We start from the raw sequence: 21669 nt of genomic DNA on the forward strand, positions 1-21669 counted from the left end.
ATAATTTCCCTCTCCATTTTTTAAAGGCTCAGTTTCAATTTCTGTTAATATATTGTATTATTTAGAGACTCTGGAAGGAGGTGCTTTATAAATCTAATCAATCAACCAATGGTAGAGATAGTGATATATTACTTCTTTTTATACTCTAAATGACTACATATCACATTCTATGGGGAAGGCAAAGGACTTCCTATTAATAAACTATCTCCTGGAACTATCTGATCCAGCAAGATGCTCTGATATATAACTATAATTTTACGTGTACCATTGTATTATAAACATTTTAATTGAATGAAGATCCTAGTTTGAAAAGCTTATTCATTATTTTTCACATTGAGAGATCTTATTTTTGGCAATTTATATCTCCTTGGTTAAATATTAAAAGATAAGTAAATGGTTTTTTTTCAGATTTGTCTCAAGGTATACGCATATACCCAGAATCAGTGTACTTAAGGATCACAGTTCATTTGGGCTCTAAATAAAATACAATAGAGTACAACTTTAGGTGGACAGACTAGTCTGAACAAACGTTTATACAGCAAATAAAAGGAAGGACATACAATAGGTAAATCATTAGAGGAATTTAAGGTGCACTAAATCAAGCTTTTATCAGTGAATTTCATTGATTCTTGCTTAATGTATCTCAGCTTTCAAAATATTGGAAAACTGCAGCATATTCTGGCTTGCATTTTATAGAAGTTATCTGAAACATCAACAATGTATAATTCCATTCCATTCCAATCACATTTCAAATCTGGTAGGTTTTGATTTCAATACAGCTGGAAATTTTCAGGCTAGTTATATTTTATTTTCAATAATAGGTGTGAAAGTAATAAGAAAACAGAGTCACTTATCTCTTGTCAACTGGTGAAAAAGAAAGAAGGATGACGACTGGGAACAGTTGTGTTACAATCTTGAGGCATGTGGGTGACCTTTGTCTCTTCTTTCTTGCTAACAGTTAACTTTTCCCTGCTTAACCTTCCAGTGTCATCAAATTCAGTTTCTACACTTTTCAAATAGAATAGGTTCTGCCTCATAGCAATACTTGAAGTATATATATTTTATGTTGATCAATAAGATCACAAATTCAATGTAAAATACAACATTGATCCTCATTTTGGGCTCTAAATAAAATACAATAGAGTACAACTTTAGGTGGACAGACTAGTCTGAACAAACGTTTATACAGCAAATAAAAGGAAGGACATACAATAGGTAAATCATTAGAGGAATTTAAGGTGCACTAAATCAAGCTTTTATCAGTGAATTTCATTGATTCTTGCTTAATGTATCTCAGCTTTCAAAATATTGGAAAACTGCAGCATATTCTGGCTTGCATTTTATAGAAGTTATCTGAAACATCAACAATGTATAATTCCATTCCATTCCAATCACATTTCAAATCTGGTAGGTTTTGATTTCAATACAGCTGGAAATTTTCAGGCTAGTTATATTTTATTTTCAATAATAGGTGTGAAAGTAATAAGAAAACAGAGTCACTTATCTCTTGTCAACTGGTGAAAAAGAAAGAAGGATGACGACTGGGAACAGTTGTGTTACAATCTTGAGGCATGTGGGTGACCTTTGTCTCTTCTTTCTTGCTAACAGTTAACTTTTCCCTGCTTAACCTTCCAGTGTCATCAAATTCAGTTTCTACACTTTTCAAATAGAATAGGTTCTGCCTCATAGCAATACTTGAAGTATATATATTTTATGTTGATCAATAAGATCACAAATTCAATGTAAAATACAACATTGATCCTCATTTTGGGCTAATGAAGAGCAAGTTTTTCAAACTTGGCAACATTAAGGTTTTGGTTTTTTTTTAATTTCAGGCAAAAAAATATTGGCAACTTTAAGATATGAGCCAGTAATTCTGGGAGTTGAAGTCCTCACAACTTAAAGTTGCCAAGTTTTAAAAAGCCCTGGACTAATGGATAAGCTGTAATTTTGACTGTATGCTCTCGCAAAATATTTGCATGGCGGTGTGGCTTTCCTATATTTTCATGAAAGGCTTTAATGAAAAATCTAAAAAGTCACAAAGCACTACAGAGCTGATAAACTTGAAGAAACTTGGTGTAATGGTTTGCTCAATCTTTGTTATTTTTATAGATAGGTGGCAGTGGTGGGATTCAAATTTTTTTAGTAGCGGTTCTGTGGGTGTGGCTTGGTGGGCTACCGGTTCTCCAGAACTGGTCAGAACCTGCTGAATACCACCTCTGGTAGGTGGGCATATTCATTTATTTACTTATTAGATTTGTATCCAGCCTTTCGTCCAAGAGCTCATGATATCTTCCATGAGAATCATATTTTACCTCCACAGTTGCAACCCTGTTAGGATAGTTTGAGAGGGAGTAACTAGTCCAAAGTGACTTAGATAATTTCCAAGGCTGGGAATGGTTTTGAACTTAGTCCAGGCCCGATGTTTTAACCATTAAACCACATTAGATCTTTCCTTCCCACAACAAGATAATGAATGCAGCTACCAATCATGTATATTTTTTAAAAGAAAGATTGGGGTCCCATTTAGATCTACATGCATCCTTGGAAATGAAACTAACGTTGCCTTCTTATTTTTAAAATGAAATGGTTTTTTAAATAATTTTTATTGGAGCAATGAACCTAGCAGGAGCTGAGAAAGAAATCTGTCTGAAACTCAAATGTCAGTGAGATGTTAAATAGAATTTAAAGCTAACATTTAAATAGAAGCTATTTAAAGTTAAAAGATATTGTATTTTTATAATAATAAAATAAAAATGATAGCACTGGAAAATATGTGCTATATTTTAAAGTACCGAATACTATCAGTTATACGGAGCAGGAAAGAAGATTAGTGCCAGAAAATAAATAAAATTATTTATGCATTGAACTATGTGCAATTTTCAAATATTTTACAAATGAAATGAATTCAAATTGTCAGTGTGACTTTTCATCTGTATTTCTGTACATAATTATTTGCAAGTAATCTCTTTTGAAAGCAAAACAATTGGATTTTCTTCTGGAATCGCATTGCAGGTTGTAATTTAAGATTGGCCAATCTGCAGACCTAAAAAACTTGACATAATCCATAATTTTTCCTAGACTCTTCTCTTATCTTACTCCTCAATCTACTGTGGCTTTCCGATGGGCTGTCAAAAAAAAAAAAATCAAGGTAGTACCCATGACTTCTACCCATTATTTTTTTAATATGGAATGAACCTACAAAAAGAGCAGGGCCCCTGTCTCATGATTGCAGATGCCACCTTGATTACAAATGACCCCAAATCAAATATTTAGGATGAAAGTAATATTTATGTAAATAGTATATCCAGTAGTATACGGTTCAGTTAGGTGAAAATGATTTACTCTAATGCTTATAGTATAGGCACAATTTAGATAAAATTAAATACCTAAACAATATTTCACAGAAATGTCCATTTTAATATCATTATACCTAGATGATTAAATCTACTTATCACTTCTATCAAATCATTACAACAGGATCAGTGTACAAAAGTCAGATACAGATTGCAACATTTTATTTATGCTGGCATTTTTAATTACACGTACATGCAGTGAAAAGCAGCTGGTGTCTATGAATTTCCATGAGGTGCAGTATGCCTTCTATGCAGATTCTATTCCTTATATGGGACAGTATACCTGCAGAGTATATGTGCAAAGAAAAGAGAATCTCTTTCATGTTTTTTAATAGATAATACAAAAGATTAATAATTGAGAAATTGTGAAATTAGATCACATCAAATTATAACGTCAGTTCTAGGAAAGGAACTCTCTGCTTATACGCGAGGACTGTTTGATTTTGCTTGGTTCCTATTAGTACAACCTGGGGTGAAAAACGAAGTCTAGTTGCCTTTGGAAAAATGTATGGTTTGAAAAAGCACCCATGAGCTGGGTGACTGAGAAGCTCCATAGACAATACACCATACGCATAACGCATAATCCATACATATGTCGGCCATTGCTTTTTTCTGGTGGGGAAAATATGCGGTTGTTTTTCTTAGAAATCACCTGCAAAGAATATTCTATAGAGTGCCATCTTGTGATAAAAAATATAAAACAGTTCAGATTGCCTTTACTAATTTTATTACCTGCTTAAAAATAGATTTAGGTTGTCTGTTTGCCAAATCACAATCTAATCTTGCTCTTTCTTGCATAAACTAGAAATAAATCAGTTATGCTTAATTGAAGTTTATAATGAGTCATCTTTTATTTCTCTCCATACCTAAAAGGATTGAGCATTTCATATCTATTTCTCTATGCTCACCCTTCCCCAATGCACATGCAACTTCCAGGTACATCATCAGGCTGAAGTTTTAAAACAATTTCCCCCCTTATATCAGCTTGTTTTGACATATGTGCTTTACTTGGTTACAGGCTAACCCCAGCAGGCTACGCTCCTCAACTGAGTCAATGATTACCCCAGTCTCTAGTGTTTTCTTTATTAGGAATGCTGTAATAGTGCAATGGATATAACACTTGTAAATACAGATAGTCCTCGATTTTCAATGGTTCATTTAGTAACCATTCAAAGTTACAACGGCTCCGAAAAATGTAACATGACCATTTTTCACAGTTACGACCTCTGCAGAATAGAATAGAATAGAATTTTTTTATTGGCCAAGTGTGATTGGACACACAAGGAATTTGTCTTGGTGCATATGCTCTCAGTGTTACATAAAAGAAAAGATACGTTCATCAAGGTACAACATTTACAACACAATTGATGATCAATATATCAATATAAATCATAAGGATTGCCAGCAACAAGTTATAGTCATACAGTCATAAGTGGAAAGAGATTGGTGATGGGAGCTATGAAACGATTAATAGTAGTGCAGATTCAGTAAATAGTCTGACAGTGTTGAGGGAATTATTTGTTTAGCAGAGTGATGGCCTTCGGGAAAAAACTGTTCTTGTGTCTAGTTGTTCTGGTGTGCAGTGCTCTATAGCGTCTATAGCATCCCCAAGATCATAGAACAGAACAGAACAGAACAGAACAGAACAGAATAGAATTATTTATTGGCCAAGTGTGATTGGACACACAAGGAATTTGTCTTGGTGCATATGCTCTCAGTGTACATAAAAGAAAAGAGACGTTGAACAAGAATTCTAAGGTACAACACTTAATGATAGTCATAGGGTACAAATAAGCAATCAGGAAACAATATCAATATAAATCGTAAGGATACAAGCCACAAAGTTACAGTCATAAGTGGAAGGAGATCGGTGATGGGAACGGTGAGAAGATTAATAGTGCAGATTTAGTAAATAGTTTGACGGTGTTGAGGGAATTATTCATTTAGCGGAGTGATGGAGTTCGGGAAGAAACTGTTTTTGTGTCTAGTTGTTCTGGTGTGTAGTGCTCTGTAGCGTCGTTTTGAGGGTAGGAGTTGAAACAGTTTATGTGTAGGATGCGAGGGGTCTGTAAATATTTTCACAGCCCTCTTTTTGACTCATGCAATATACAGGTCCTCAATGGAAGGCAGGTTGTTTAGTAATTGTTTTGTGAACAAATGATGTGAACAAAATTCAGATGCTTGGAAACTGGTTCATATTTATGACCGTTGCAGTGTCTTGGGGTCATCTGATGACCTTTTGCAACCTTCTGGCAAGCAAAGTCAATGGGAAAGCCAGATTCACTTAACAACTGGGTTACTAACTTATCAAGTGCAGTGATTTACTTGACAACTGTGGCAAGAAAAGTCGTAAAATGAGGCAAAACTCAAAACAACAAATGTCTCACTTAACCACAGAAATGTTGGGCTCAATTGTGGTCACAAGTTGAGGACTACCTGTCGAAGGTTGTTAGCTTGAAACTCAGCCAAACATTTTAAACTAACTATTGTTCTTTCTCTGAGCTAGGTATTTTCCCCAGGGATTTTGGCATTCTAATAAGACCAACAATATACCATGCCGTCATTTTTCCAGTCATGAGGTAGGTACATTTTATGTTTAGAAAGGCCAACATATAGGAACATATCAGCTGTATAGGACAGACCAAATCAGAAACCAGGGCTAACTTTATTGTAACAGTTATAGGAAAAGAATCTTGCAAGTCAGAATGTGCTTCTCCCCCTCCCTACTTTATTTTTGTGTGAAGTAGGGAGGGGCCTGAGATGTTTACTCAAATTAGTTTCTTGGAACTGGCCCTGTATATCAGACTGTTACCTTAATAGCAGTTGTTCCACCTGTGCTTCAAGGGCATTCCCCATGTCTTCCACAGAAAAAAGTGATAGGCTACTATTTTCCTAGAACATCAAAATATTTTAATTTCCCACTCCAAAAAAAGCATTAAGTAGTACAGCATCAGTATTATTGTCCAATTAAATAGTAGCCTACTAGCTAATTAAATAACTTACAGTGCAGTGGTGAAGTGCACTTACCTTTACTACCAGTTTGGAAATGTGAACGTGCACGCGCTCTCGCTACACTTGCGCATGCCTCTTCACCACATGTGCAGAGCCTACTGTGCATGCACAGAGGGTCAAAAACGAGACATAATAACATCCAGCGGGTGGACGGAGCCTCCTGCCACCGGCCCTATTGGTTCGCGTGAGCCAGATAGATCCAGCTGGATTTCACCGCTGATACAGTGTCTAAGTCTCTACAGGATTTCCACAAGCCATTTTAGAGAAGGAAACATGATTATAAAAGCAGCTTAAGACTATAATGAAAATGTTCCCTTAATATTGATGGCTATTTCTAGATTATTGTAATTGAAGATAACATTGTTTAATTTGAAAAGGCAATTATCCAATCACTCCTTAAATAACTCAAAATTTATTAGTCCTGAAAAGTAACCATCATCTTCAGCCTAATTACCATAAATGCTTGTCATTGGGTTCTTATTTGCCAATTGGTAATGTCACAACTGCCTTTAGTAATGCAAACCGTTAAGTCACAATACACCCACAACCAACCTGTGGACTAATCCCTTTTGCCTTTAGTATGGTAAGTCTAGGATAGCATATCAGCTAAATTCTGCACGAGAACAATTTCATTCCTCTTCAATTAAAGTTCCTTAAATTTGTAAGAACTTCAATTTCTCAAAATCTGCTGACACTTGGGAAGAAAAGATAGAAAAGAATCTAAACCTATATGGGCTTCTAGAGGCAGAATAACTTGATAGAGTGGTGTTGGCATTTAGTTTTATTTGATACATGCTTAAGCCTTGCTTGAATTTCTTCAAGAGAGATTTTCTGATCACCATATAAGATCCATTGTTTCCCTATTTTTTAAGCCTAACACATATCCTTGTTTTTCCTTGAAAATCTGAGTTCTTATTCACTCTATAAACTAATTTAATATTTTGGTGCCATTTTGTGTCTTAGGGACTTGTGATCTGGTAGCTTGTTTTGGTTGAGAAAAGGTAAAGAAAGGGATAGCAGATAATGCCAGTGAAAGCAATAGTTGCTACATCATCCCAAGGCTATACTGGCTGAGTAGACCAGATCAGATGGCACAGAGAAAGATCTTTTACAGAGGTAATTACATGGCAAAGTAAACAGGACATTGCATTTTTGTTAGCATGCTAATTCTTAGTGGCATACCCATTCTCATCATCATTAGTACAAACTGCAATTATTCAGCAGAGTCATTGCATAAAATGAGCATATATACACTGTGAAAATGATAAAGAAATAAGTGTATTCAGGTTTTAAACCAATATATCCAATATTTTGTTTGAATACTTAGATTCAGTGATATTGTATGGCCAGTGGTGGGATTCAATTTTTTTTTACTACCGGTTCTGTGGGCGTGGCTTGGTGGGCATGGCAGGGGAAGGATACTGTAAAATCTCCATTCCCACCACGGTCTAGGGGAAGGATACTGTAAAATCCCTATTTCTTCCCGATCAGCTGGGACTCAGGAGGTAGAGAATAGATGGGGGCAGGGGCAGTCAGAAGTGGTATTTACAGGTTCTCCAAACCACTCAAAATTTCAGCTACCAGTTCTCTGGAACTGGTCAGGATCTGCTGAATACCACCTCTGTGTATGGCTGATGTGGAAGAATATTATTTGTATGTTGTGAGCAAGTTTTAGTATAAAAGACATTCTAATTTTATAGCTCAATTTTATAAAATGTTAATAATGTTTATTCCAAAGCAGTTCCTTCTTGCAGCTCCTCCTCCTAAGCAAACTTGCTTACAATTGTAGCCTAAGTTATAAATTTTTGAACAATTTATTCAAAATAAAAGGTTAATTTTTGAAAAAAAGCTCTTAAGTGGCTCTTTGATTTTGAGTAGGACATACTTGGAATAAAGTCTTAATTCACTCTAAGTTTACGAATTACATTTTTATTCTAATGTTGATCAGATAAGGTTATATCCTTCCCTGATGGGTTATTTTTTAAATTGGTAAAGAGTGATTCAGGAATGAATCTTTGCAACTTCCCTTGTATGTTTCAACTCTTTATTATGATCTTTGATTATATTCCAACTCATAAATTTAGCAGAAAATCAACGCAGGAATTCATTGCAGTTAGGTAGTATGATGTGAAGTCAGCTGCAAGGAAAGCTTCTCTTATGGGCGGGTGCTGACATGACTTTATGATGTGTGAACGTTTGTCTTTAATGATTTCAACAGCCTCTTCTTCTAAAGATAAAGATCTCAGAATGCTAAACCCTGAAGCATAGTTAATCTAATTTATTTTTTTATAATTCACAGGCAAATAACAAAAACAACTTTCACTGTGGCACAAATTTGGAAAAACATTGGTTGGAGTGTAATAATGGATATTGGCTAGAATGTTAGAATCTCTTCTAACCCAGAGATGGTTAGAAGATGGGTGGCTATATAAATGTTTTAGATGAACAAATAAATTGTAGTCTGCATTATTTCCATTCAGTTTTTAAGATCCTTTGTTATAGCTGTTAGATATCTCGTCATAAAAGGCTTTTCTTTTTCTTACTCTAAAAGTTCCATTGTTGAGAATGCAGACAATGTCAACTTCAGGGGAGGTCAAAATCAGTGGTGGGTTTCAAAATTTTTTATTACCGGTTCTGTGGGTGTGGCTTGGTGGGTGTGGCAGGGGAAGGATACTGTAAAATCTCCATTCCCATCCCACTCCGGGGGAAGGTTACTGCAAAATCCCCATTCCCTCCCGATCAGCTGGGACTTGGGAGGCAGAGAATAGATGGGGATGGGGCCAGTCAGAATTTTTACTACCGATTCTCCGAACTACTCAAAATTTCTGCTACCGGTTCTCCAGAACTGGTCAGAACCTGCTGAAACCCACCTCTGGTCAAAATCTTCAAGATGGCTGCTGTGGCATTGTGTATCAGCCGGGATCCATTTTGTCTGTGCATTATATGCATAAAAAGGGAATGGCTTGGAGGAAAACCCTAAAGCTGCCATCTAGCAAATTTTAAACTCCCCTTCCTGAATGCAAATGTGTTGCCATTATTTGTTATAAACTAAGAGTCCTCTTGATTAAATGCTGATAAGCAGTGAAGTTTAAATGAAAACTGCTAAACATTTTCCTGTTTAAGAAATAGGGTCTTTGAGGACTAAGATTTGTAGCAGTTATTTCAACTTTCCCTTCTCAGATGTTAGAAAAAATAAAGATGCAATGAGAAAAACAGGTGTTGTTGCAAATGGAAGATGAAGTGGATCATCTTTTAAATGCAATAGGTTTATTGTACAATAAAGAATGTATGTAGAAAGTAATGTCTATTATTTTGATCGGAGTGTTGCCTGACCCTTGAACTTATAAGGTATTTGTATAATGCATGGATTTTGGATGGCTTACATTCAAGTAAAAGAAGTAAAATTAGTCCAAGTCCTATACTTAAGGGAACAGATTTTTCATGGATTTAACAGATATTAGGCATGTGTGGGACCCTACAAATAAGCATATTCTATTCAGATGTAATACTTTAATATAAATCATATTAGTCCTTTGAATTATTGTTCCATTCCATCTTCCACAACTTCAAGGAAGGCTTTACATAATTCTGCTATCCATATTATTTTGGTCAAACATGTTGATTAAATCTTTGAAATGCCCACACACTATTATAGTATTTTTGATAAAGGATTTTAACCCAGTCTTTCAAAGATGTTTGCTAGCTACCTCAGATTGTCCTTGTCAGAAAACAGTCTTTTTCCTTTTTCCTTGAACTTCTAATGCGTTTTCACAGTTCCTTTCTTACCACCTATAAATTGCCAGTTTTCAGCTGTTTAGCTTCCCAGCTGCTTGTTCAAGAGATCAGAGCAATGCTATTTCTTCTTGTGGGCCATCAGTCTCCTTGTCTCGAATGTATTTGTGACTCAAAGAGTCTTAGGTCTCCGTTTCCTAGTTTGGATGCCAGATAAAACCTTCGGCTAAAATTCAGATTAGACAAGAGAGTGGATTAACTATAGTCCTAAATATTCTTCAGTTTGTACAAAGATGATCAAAAGGTCTTGTTCCAGCGCCATTTTCCCTCTTGCAGAGTGATTTATGAGCTGCACTTAATACTATATAATTTAATACTTTTTGAACTATGACATTTTCCCGCAATTTATTGTTATTATTACTGCTTTTATTTATTTATTAGATTTATGTGCTGCCCATCTCATCTGGAGGCTACTCTGGGATGCTTACAAACATGAAAACTGGTCAACATTAAAATGATAAAACAATAAATAACAACAATAAGTAGAGTTAAAAGATGGGGAGAAGGAGAGCATGGAGTACATGGAGAGGTGAGGGCCTTTCTTAATTCAACAGCCAGCTCTGGAATGGTGACCCCCATTGGGGTCCCAGGTCAACTGACACGCCTTTATGGAAGGTCAGCAGGGTGGGGTCAGAGCTCACCTCAAGGAGTATAATGTTCTAAAGAGCAGAAAAGGGCTCTTCCCTTGGATTCTGCCAACCAAAATTCCTTGACCTCTAAGATCGACAGCATGCCTCTTCGGCTGACACGGTGGGGAAGATCAATCCAGTTGGAGTGAGATTGGTTCTTCAGACAATTCTTTATTAGCTTTCTTTTGTTTTGCTTTTAAATGCATTTATTAATTTCTTGTACATCACCTAGACTTGTGTTTGCAACTGAGATAGTTTAAAATAGACTAAATAAATAAATTGTTACATTCCTGTTCTTTGTTGTAAGATACAATTATTAGTGCTATTTAAAATAATTTGCTTACTTTGGCAGCATTATCTTATGCAGGTGTGCTTTTTATTATCGTTCTATTGTGTAGTATACTGGCAGAATTCAATGCTATTACATGTGATGTAATAGTATTTAAAATGTTGCTTTATATTTTGTCCGTAATAAGTCATTATGGGATTAAGTATTAGCTGTCAGAAAAAGAATCCTAATATTTGTCTTTGTAGTTTAAACATCTTTGAACTTAAGGTGCTATTAGCCAATTAACAGAATTTAAATTTCCAAAGTGCATAGCTGTGTGAAGGACTGGGAAATTAGAGCATTAAAAGTATCTTAATGCTCTTAATCTTAATCATTAAAACAGCTGTGGTGGCCCAGTGGTTAGAATGCAATACTGCAATCGATTTCTGCTGCCTGCCAGCTGCCTGCAATTTGGCAATCTCACCAAGCTCAAGGTTGATTCAGCCTTCCATCCTTCCAAGATCGATAAAATGAGGACCCAGATTGTTGGGGACAATATGCTGACTCTCTAAACCGCTTAGAGAGCACTGTAAAGCACTATGAAGCTATATATAAGTCTAAATGCTATTGCTGCTATTGCAATTGCTCTCTTATTTTGTGCGCCAGATAAATGTAGATTGTGGCAATTTCACTGTGGAAAAATATCTACACTAGATATTCTAGTTTTTGTATTAGTAATTTCAAAGAATGGGAACCAGTTTGGTGTAGTGGTTAAATGCTGGCCTAGAACTAGGAGACTGTGAGTTATAGTCACACTTTAGGCATGAAAAATGGCTGTGTGACTTGGGCCAGTCATTCTCTCTAAACCCAAACCACTTCACAGGATTGCTCTCTCAGGAAAATATGGAGTTTTATGTATGTTTGCTGCCTTGAGTTCCTTATAAAGTAATAAAATCTAATCTAATCATGATTGTAATAAACAATAATCTGCACTTTCTCTGTTTAAGCTGCTTCTGATCACAGTATCCTTCAGGATTATATTTTAATTGTTAAATCTTAGATTATTTTTATTTCTCAAGTCATTTTCTGTCAGTCAGTTAGAGTAATAGTAATTCTTCTCAGAAAGATTGTGCAGATCAGTCCTGAGTCATAGCATATATAAACTGACAAGACATGAAAGAATTCTCCTTCTGAGGTGCTCTTTTAGATTCCCTCAAAGTGCAGAATGCCACACAATACTGAACCTGTGCAAATGCAATCACACAGATTAAATGATGCATAAAATTTCAACACTAATGTTATAATGGCTGCAACAGTAATCCCAAAGGTGCTTTTTCAAGAAGCAATTGAACTTTCTTGTTTTTTCTTTGAAGACATATCGCTTCTCATCCAACAAGCTTCTTCTGCTCCAGTTGCCTCTTGAATTGCCTCCCAGTTGCAAGATAATTATTAAAGGAATCAGGGATTTGGCAGAATCTACAATAGTGAGTGGAAACTACAATAAAAAACTACAATAAATAATAAGGGGCAGCTACAAAGAAGATAGGGTCAACCTATTCTCCAAAGCACCTTTGGAGGCAGGATAAGAAGCAATGGATGGAAATTAATCAAGGAGAAAACCAAACTAGAACTAAGGAGAAATTTCCTGACAGTTAGAACCATTAATCTTTGGAATGACTTTCCTCCAGAAGTTGTGGGTGCCCCAACACTGGAGTTTTAAAGAACAGATTGACAACCATTTGTCTATAATTAGTATAGGTCTCTTGCTTGAGCAGGAGGTTGGACTAGAAGACCTCCAAGGTCCCTTCCAACTCAATTATTCTGTTAAATGTCATTTTAAAAATGGGTCGAAATGAAGAAAATTGGCATAAATACATTTGACCCCTTAGCCATGGTAAATTTCTGCTGCTTCAAAAAAAATTTAGTCCTTTTTACCCAAGGTAATTATCGTATTTACCTGATTTATACCTCATATTTCTGCTTTAGAAACTACTCAGGGAGGCTAATAAAATTTTCTAAGGTGCTTTTCTTTGAGGAAAAGCTATCTATGGGTACCTAAACATGAACCTTCCCGGCAATGGTCTCATTTCTTTGAAGAGCAAACATCACATATTCAATTGCCTTTTTGGACTTCCAAGGAGCTATAAAGACCTGAATGTTTAAGAAAGGCATTTGGGGATGAGAAGCAGGGTGGGGGTTCTACTTACCTTTACTACCAGTTCGCAGCCGCATGCGCAGAAGCTTCCTGATGACATCGAGGTCGGTGGGTGGAGCCTCCCCCCAGTTTTACTATCGGTTCGCAAGAATCGGTCCAAACCGGGGGAAACCCACCACCAATGCCTTAGCCCCTCTTTTCAAATTTAAGATGGGTGGACTTGTGGACTTCCACCCCTTTTATAGTTGATAAAGCTGGCAAACACCAGTGGTATTGCTTATGTGTTAGAGATGTTATTAACCACTTAAAGAAGCTATTGAAATTTAGCAGTAAAGAAATAAATAAATACTAAAGGCATGCAATAATTTAATCCAGTAAAAGGGATATTTCCTAAACACAAGGAGAATGAGAATTAAATAGGATTCTTTAGGAAGAGTGTATCATCGCCAGGAGCAACCTAAGGAAAGCCCTTCCTTCTGTGCCAGGAAGATCTTGTAGGTCTTAACACATTTTAAAGGAGCAAAATGGATCCTTAAATTAAAACATTAAAAAGTAATAACAATACCTTAAATTGTGCCTGGTAAGCAACTGGAAGAGCCAGTAGGGTATAATGGCTGAGGCATCAGGCTAGAAACCGGGAGATTGTGAGTTCTTGTCCCGCCTTGGACACAAAGTCAACTGGGTGACCTTGAGCTAGTCACTTTTTCTCAGCCCCAGAAAGGAGACAATGGAAAACCCATTTATGAAAATACTTGCCAAGAAAACTGCAGGTACTCCAAGACTCCAAGAACCAGACTCGATTGAACAGAAGAAGAAGAAGAAGAAAGTAACTGGCAACCAGTGCAGATGCTTTCAGCGCAAGCATCATATTTCCTTGTGCTAATGAGCCCAACTGGGAAGAACTGAAGTTGTAAAACCGTCTTCTCCAGGTTCATTTGTGTCATAAAGTCCAGAAGGATTGTATGGTTGATGGTGTTAAAAGCCAGCATAAGGTAAACTAGCAGAACTGCATAGCTCCCCATCTGTTTCTAGCTTTGGTTATGAAATAACATGATCAAAGGAGTTTCAATACTATATCTTGGCCAAAAATAACCTAATCAGTCTGTGTCTAGAGAATTAGATACGTCACTGAGGAACGTGTTCATTTCTTCATTATTTTTCCTAGAACTGAATAGTTGAACAGATCTCACAGATGGAGAGGTATTATTATCATTACTACAATAGAGAATAACACATATTCCACTGCAAACAGGCAATGCTCACTCTCTTGTAGCCGTGAGGCTAGTCTAATCCTAGCCAATTTGATCAGCTAAGTTGAGGCAAGGATCATGTAAGAACTCATCCATACTATTAGCCTATATCCACAGGTTCTATAAGTCAGAAAGAATTCAAAACTATACAACAAACAAATATCCATAGAGATTTTCAGTCATCCAAGTCATGGTTGTCCCAAAGGTGCTTTTTCAAAAGGCAATTGGAAAACAAGGAAAAACAAAGCCCAGTTGCCTTTTGAAAAAGCACCTTTGGGATACAGAACAAGCATTTGCCAAGAGTATATATCTACGATTGGTCCTAATATTAAGAAAGTTAAAACAGAAACAATTGATCCTCATCATAAAGAATAATTCAATCAGCTCGCAGTAAATCCAGCTCTTTCCCTCTCACTTCTTGGTGGAGGAAATTTTGTACAGTATGGAAAAGCAATAAAAGCCAGTTATCTATCTTTTGTCCTCAAACATCTACAGGTAGTCCTTGACTTACGACCACAATTGAGCCCATAATTTTCATTGCTAAGCAAGACAGTTGTTAAGTGAGTTTTGCTCTATTTTATGACCTTTTTTGCCACAATTGTTAAGTGAATCACTGCAGTTGGTAAGTTAGTAACATGGTTATTAATTGAATCTGGCTTCCCCATTGACTTTGCTTGCCAAATGGTCACAAAACCATTGTCCCACGATCGCATGACCTTGGAACACTGCAACCATCATCAGTACATGCCAGTTGTCAAGCATCTGAATTTTGATCACGTGACCACAGGAATGCTGGAATGGTAATATGAAAAAGGGTTGAGTCATTTTTTTCAGTGACATTGTAACTTTAGTCACTAAACAAATAGTTGTCAGTTGAAAACTACTTGTATTCCAGAGGTGGGTTTCAGCAGGTTCTGACCCGTTCTGGAGAACCTGTAGCAGAAATTTTGAGTAGTTTGGAGAACCGGTAGTAAAAATTCTGACTGGCCCCGCCCCCATCTATTCTCTGCCTCCCAAGTCCCAGCTGATTGGGAAGAAATGGGGATTTTGCAGTGGGGTGGGAATGGAGATTTTATAGTATCCTTCCCCTGCCATGCCCACCAAGACACTCCCACCAAGCCACACCCACAGAACTGGTAGTAAACATTTTTGAAACCAACCACTGCTGTATTCAGTATGTGAATTAGCAAAGATTCCATGCAATCAGGCAAGATCTCAAGAGGTCCATTGGATTAAATGGAAAGGATACAATGATACAAAGGGAAGGTTTAAAAGGGAAGGAAGATAGAACATAGTTTTGCAAGATTTCCTACAATAATTTATCTCAATAAGTTATAGTTACTGTTTTCCGATGGAGTTAATTTCTTGATGTAGTTTACCTCATAGATTTGACCGATGGACTATAGCAACATTTGCAGCCATATGACTAGGAATAGCCCAATTAAGGCAAAGAGGACAAACACAAGCTATCTAATATCTTTCCTTTCCTGGCATGTTAATAGCCCATCTTTCCTTCTCTCCATAAATATGCCAATTAGAGCCCACTCCTCCCTCTTCAAAAGAATATAAAACAAAATAAAATCTCATGGGGCAGAAATCTTTGTGGAAGCTGAAGGGAGTGTTCACAAAGATATTTTGGGCTTAAGGATCATGTTGAAGACCCAAGTTTTATGACATTATAAATATGCTTGTCTTTAAAATGTCACAAGGTTCTAAATGATTAAAATGGCTTTTTCATGGGATATAGTTTTTGCTCAGATTATAATCTACATATTTCATAGCCAACTTCTAGAACCACAAGTGGTGATGCAAGACATTCATCCTCTTTTCATAACGCTTACTCAGTTGCCAAACATGTGACACAGAAGGAGCACCCTGGTACTTTTGGAAAGTTTCCTAACAAAAAGGACCAAAGTTTATCATAAAGGTCAAAGGAGTTATGGATTAATTTTGGGGACTTTGCAATTTTAGGAGAGCAAAATGCAAAGACTGAGTATAACACTGAATCACTGCTTTTTTGTAACTGCTTTAGACAGCTGGCTCAGGATACAGGATAATGGTCATTGGAAGACGCTAATGATTTTTTGCTCATGGTATCTGATAGCATCTCCTAAAAGCAGGCACTGCAACATCTAAATGTGCCATTAATTAAACTTCTTTGATTGTCCTTAAAATTAATGATGTGATTATCCTTGCAAGGAGTTCATACTGAATGGAATATGAAACAAGCAAACATTTTCGTTTACTATTATCTCTTTTTAAAAATTCTTTCTCCCCCACCTTTTTGGGAATTCTAGTTTCAAGAGAACCAAAGCTTACAGAAGCCATTTCTAGATGGGTTGATAATTTATTTATTTTTTAAATTAATTAAAATTGTGTAAAACTTAACATGGGTATTCTTAGCACAGTTCTCCATACGCTGCATTATCACAATAATTGACATCCAGAATAAATATGTTAAATATTAAAGTAATTCTATTATTACTCTTTGTTTTCTAAGGGCTGCTCATAACTAGTTTGCCCCAATAGAGAGAAGCCACTGACTATTTCCCAAGAACAGAAAAGCATGAAAAATTGCAAACTGCACACAGCAGTGCTTTCTAATTTGTGCTATTTTTTTACAAGTTCCCTAATGGGATAGTAAATGATTTTGGTTTTTTTTACAAATTCAACTGAAACAGGACCTGAAGATGGGCAGTTAAACAACAACAACGAAGGACAGGATTTTTGGGTAAAATAACAATAGCTATGGGAAGTTTGGGAACAAGTTAAAAACTTTAAAATGCTTGTTCCCAATATGAGTGAATCATTCCAACAATTTGCAAAGGTGTACTAAAGCCTGACTAATATTACAGCACTTCCCTAATAATAAAGCTCTCTTGGATCATTTGGGAGGAGACAGATTTGTCATTTTAAGTGCATGTTAGTGCAATTCTCAGTTTTGATTCACAAGGCAGCAGAATTTTAGCTGTTTCATTACTCCAGTATTTTAAATAATAAAAGACATTTAATCCTGCCTCAGTCATTTGAAAGTTTGAAATAGACATATTTTCAATATTTTCAAATTGTGTTCCTGATTACAAATTTATAAAGTATGATACAAAAGCAGATAGCATGTTAATATCAATAAGAACATTTTCACAAAATTTCCTGTTCACAATTTTACTTTTGTTTCTTTTATATGCAGATGATGAACCCACTATAAATTAAAAATAGATACTGTAGACCATCATTCATCAAATGTGAACAAATATTTATTGTTCAGATTTTGAATTTTGAATTGGAATTGCAAATGCAAAGAAGTTGGGCCTTTTGTTGTTATCTCTGGGGGACTCGTGACAAAGCAAAGAAATATTGTGATCAGATTTTTACTGTAACCCAAAAGATTCTTAAAATAAATATAAAATTGAAACCAAAAAAGTCTCTTTTTAGGTTTGATGGATAAGGAACTTGAACGAAAATTTGAAATTTTGTTATCATTTATGTTGGCAGTGTGAGAATCTTATGTGCACAAAGATGGAAAGGCACACAATCCTCATAAAAAAAATGAGTGATAAAGGTGATGGTTAGTGGAAGAAGTGAAACTGGAGAAGATTTTATTAGATAGATTAGAGAAGAACTTATCTAATTTTATTTCTACTTGGAAACTGCTCCTGGACTTTTTGCTCAAAAGTGAAAAAATGAAACTTTGATTTTAGGTGTTTATGATTAGAGTAGTTTTGTTATTATATAAATAGCTTGAAATGTTGCAAACGTAAAGCAAAAAGTTGTGGCTGCATTTTTGTGTTTGTGTGTGCTTGACTGCAACGGAAAAAAGTCAGAAATCAGCAATGTTTTTCTCTTTCTTGGCACATTTCTCTGTCTCTTAGTTTTTTCTAACTTTTGATTTTTTTTCTGCATTTTTATTTTATAATGAAACTTAAAATTTATTTTCAGAAAAGGATTCTGAAGGAAGTAAATAAATGTAAATAATGCATTTCATTGGCTTTTCATTAGGCAAAATTTTCTTTTGCTTGTAAATTTTGGATTTTCCATTATGAAGAAGGGAAAGCATCATTTGGTCTGTTTTCCCCGGTTCAAACTGTGCATTGAGAGTCAGTGTGCATGTGTTCTTCAGAACCTAAATATCCTGCATTATCTTTCCTTATAACAGGGGTCCCTAACCCACAGTATGCGAACCGCTACAGGTCTGCAGCCTGTTGACAACCTGTCCATGCAATTGGGAAGTTCCATTTGCCTAAGTGCCTAACCGGTTCTCTGCCATAATGATTCCTTCCAACAACCAGTTCACCAAATTGCTCAGTAAGTTAACAACCGGTTCTCCCGAAGTGGTGCGAACTGGCTGAATCCCACCACTGCATTCATCCCTCCTTGCCACTAGCGCTGCCGGTCTGCAGAGTTGGAAAACTTGGGGACCACTGGCTTACAGCATTAATGTTACTGACATATCAGGAAAAAAGTCAGATTACATTCTATTTTTTAGAAATAGGTAACTTCTAAATAAAGAATTATGTGATAAAATGTCAGTCTTTTCAGATAGAATTACCTTGTTGTGTGCGTGTGTATGTGTACGCATCCTTACACCACGTTTTATTTATTTATTTATTTACTTACTTGCATCTCACTTTTATTATTTTTACATATCTAATACTCCTTCCTCCTCTTATTTTCCCCAGAACAACAACCTTGCAAGGCGAATTGGCTGAGAGAGTGTGACTAGTGCTAGATCATTCAGCTGATTTCCTGGCTAAGGCAGGATTTGAACTCGTGGTTTCCCAGTTTCTAGCCTGATGCTTTAACCACTACCCAAACTCGCTCACATATATACGGTATGTGTCTTTCCAAAATTGGTTTGAGACTAAAATTTCTTTTTCTGCTGTTGCCAATCATCCTAGGTGGTAACACAAGTGCTATAAATACAACAATGTTTTTGTTCTTCCTCTTGGTATCTTCTAATAGGATTAAAATTTCTCTTTTGAACCTCGACAGCAGCACTGAAATTAATTCAAACATTCAACACTATTAGAAGGGCCAATGATTTGACTTGATATGAATTAGCCACCTCATGTGGAATAATAAAGGATGGTGATGATGATGTATCATGTTACAAATCATTGCTAATGTGCTGAATTTGTAATAATGCTCTGCTCAAGTCTTAAAAACCTGACTGATTTAGATTGCTGAAGATTTTAGGATTCTTCCAAAGGTGCATCATTTAGAGTGCTGCATTAAAAGGGATGAAAGTAACCAATTTTTCCATTTGGTAGCATTTAAAAAAACAGAAATAATTCAAAGGAAAAAGACTAAAGAGATAAAGTTGGCTTTAATAATATAACTGTGTTGACACAGGCCATTGAAATGCACTCCAAGGATTGCAAGTAAATTTTTTCCATCAGGTTATTTCATTGCATCATGGTACTTTTCCACTGTTCCAAGCTTTTAGAGGTAAGGAGTCATCTTTGCTGGGATCTATACAAAAATTAATATAAATAGTTGTCTATACTAAAAACCCTGCAACAATTATCTATAGTCTCTTTAAAGTCACACATACCACTTTATTTTCTAAAAATGTTCCAGGTAGAACTATTGTCTCCATTTCAACCACATCAACAGAACCCAGAGAAATCAATCCCTACCGATTTATTGTCTTGATCCACAGGTTGCACTAAGCGTTTTTTAAACTATGGTTTACTGATTCGGTCACAATGGGACTGATTCACATTACATCATAGTAAACTATCCATCATACTTTATAAACTGAACACACTATACTTAGTGCAACACACTAAGCCAAAACTAAAGAAATCACATTATTGTTCGGAATCCATCGACACAATAAATCTAGCCGCAAAGTTTTTTTAAAAGTACATAATAACATAAGAGGTGCCTTGTATCTAATTCAATGTTCTGTGTCTCACAATAGCTGAACAGATCCATTGAGGAAAATCATAAGCAGGATGGAATAATTTCCTTTCAATATTCTTTAACAAATGGTATTTACAACATGCTACCTAACATTTCTTTTTATGATGCTACAACATACATTTGCGTGCCCTTCACTAACATAGAACACTGAAATATTCAGTAATAATCACACTATGTTCTTTAAAAAAAAGCTTTCAATATTTAAATATTATAATTCATAACATGAAAATAGATATAAAAGGAGGGGAAAGGAGGCATACTCAAAAATCGTACATTTATATTCTGATGCACCTTTCTTCATGGGTCAGATTGAGATTTTATTTTTTACATTCAGAATATTTTTTCCCACAAAAACTACTTTGCACTAAAATTCCTTCTCAATCTACCAGCTGATTTTATATATATATCGATATAAGTATGTTACATGTTTTGATGATTAACGATAGGGAAAACAGCTATAGTTTTGATAACCTGACACATTATGAGAGGCAAAAGAGCATATTTTTTCTTAATAGCTGGAGAACTCTTCCAAATTTGGAGGATGTTGTTCATCAGCTAGAGGGGAAAAAGAGAAATGGATTCATAAAACAATGCATTGTAGTTGGAATAAACAAACCGGGCGCATCCTTAAGGAAACTGCAAATATTTGGTGATCAAAGGTTGTGCAACTACAAGAATTTTTCTTTAAAAAAAGTTATGAAACAATTCACAGACCTAACTTTGTAAGCAAGTAGATCCAACGAAATCTTGAATACAACCATAAGCTGTTTGTTCATACCTGTCTTTTATACTTTGCAGAACTGTTTAGACAGATTTCCAGAAAAAACATAGCCCAGAGGAGCCAGGAAATAATACCTGTATTTTCCATTTGACCCAGAGTGTGAAGCAATCATTTTTTATAAGCACAATATGGGTTTCCTTTCAACTCACCAGCATTTTCTCAAAATTTCCTGTGCTGGTACTCTCTGATCTCCCAGATTTCGGACCATTTATGACCTGCTTCATGAAAATAAACTTGAACAACTAAGAAAAGGGTATACATCAGATTCAGCATTGAGACCATTCTCAGTGTAGGCTGCACACCGGCAGATTTCTAAGTATCTGTGAAGTGGGACTCATTTCCCAGGGCATAGTCAACATGCAAGATTGCGTTGCCATTGTTTTAAACAAGTAAACAAGACTATATTTCTGTTTCCTTATATTTCAGTCCGGTGACACCTCTGTCATGAATGACTTTCTTACTGTAACTTAATCCCCATTTGAGAAAATGTGTTTTTAAATA

General features: G+C 35.8%; 1 long non-coding RNA gene across 1 annotated transcript; it reads left to right on the forward strand.

Moving 5' to 3' along the window:
• Positions 1–5887: 5887 nt before the first annotated feature.
• LOC131199520 (uncharacterized) lies at positions 5888–21323 on the forward strand. The gene is made up of 3 exons (XR_009155357.1): positions 5888–7484; positions 19139–19291; positions 21186–21323. It is a non-coding gene; the product is annotated as an uncharacterized LOC131199520 (long non-coding RNA).
• The last annotated feature ends 346 nt before the right edge of the window (positions 21324–21669 follow it).

Source organism: Ahaetulla prasina, chromosome 5, assembly GCF_028640845.1.
Source record: "Ahaetulla prasina isolate Xishuangbanna chromosome 5, ASM2864084v1, whole genome shotgun sequence".
Lineage (NCBI taxonomy): Eukaryota > Metazoa > Chordata > Lepidosauria > Squamata > Colubridae > Ahaetulla > Ahaetulla prasina.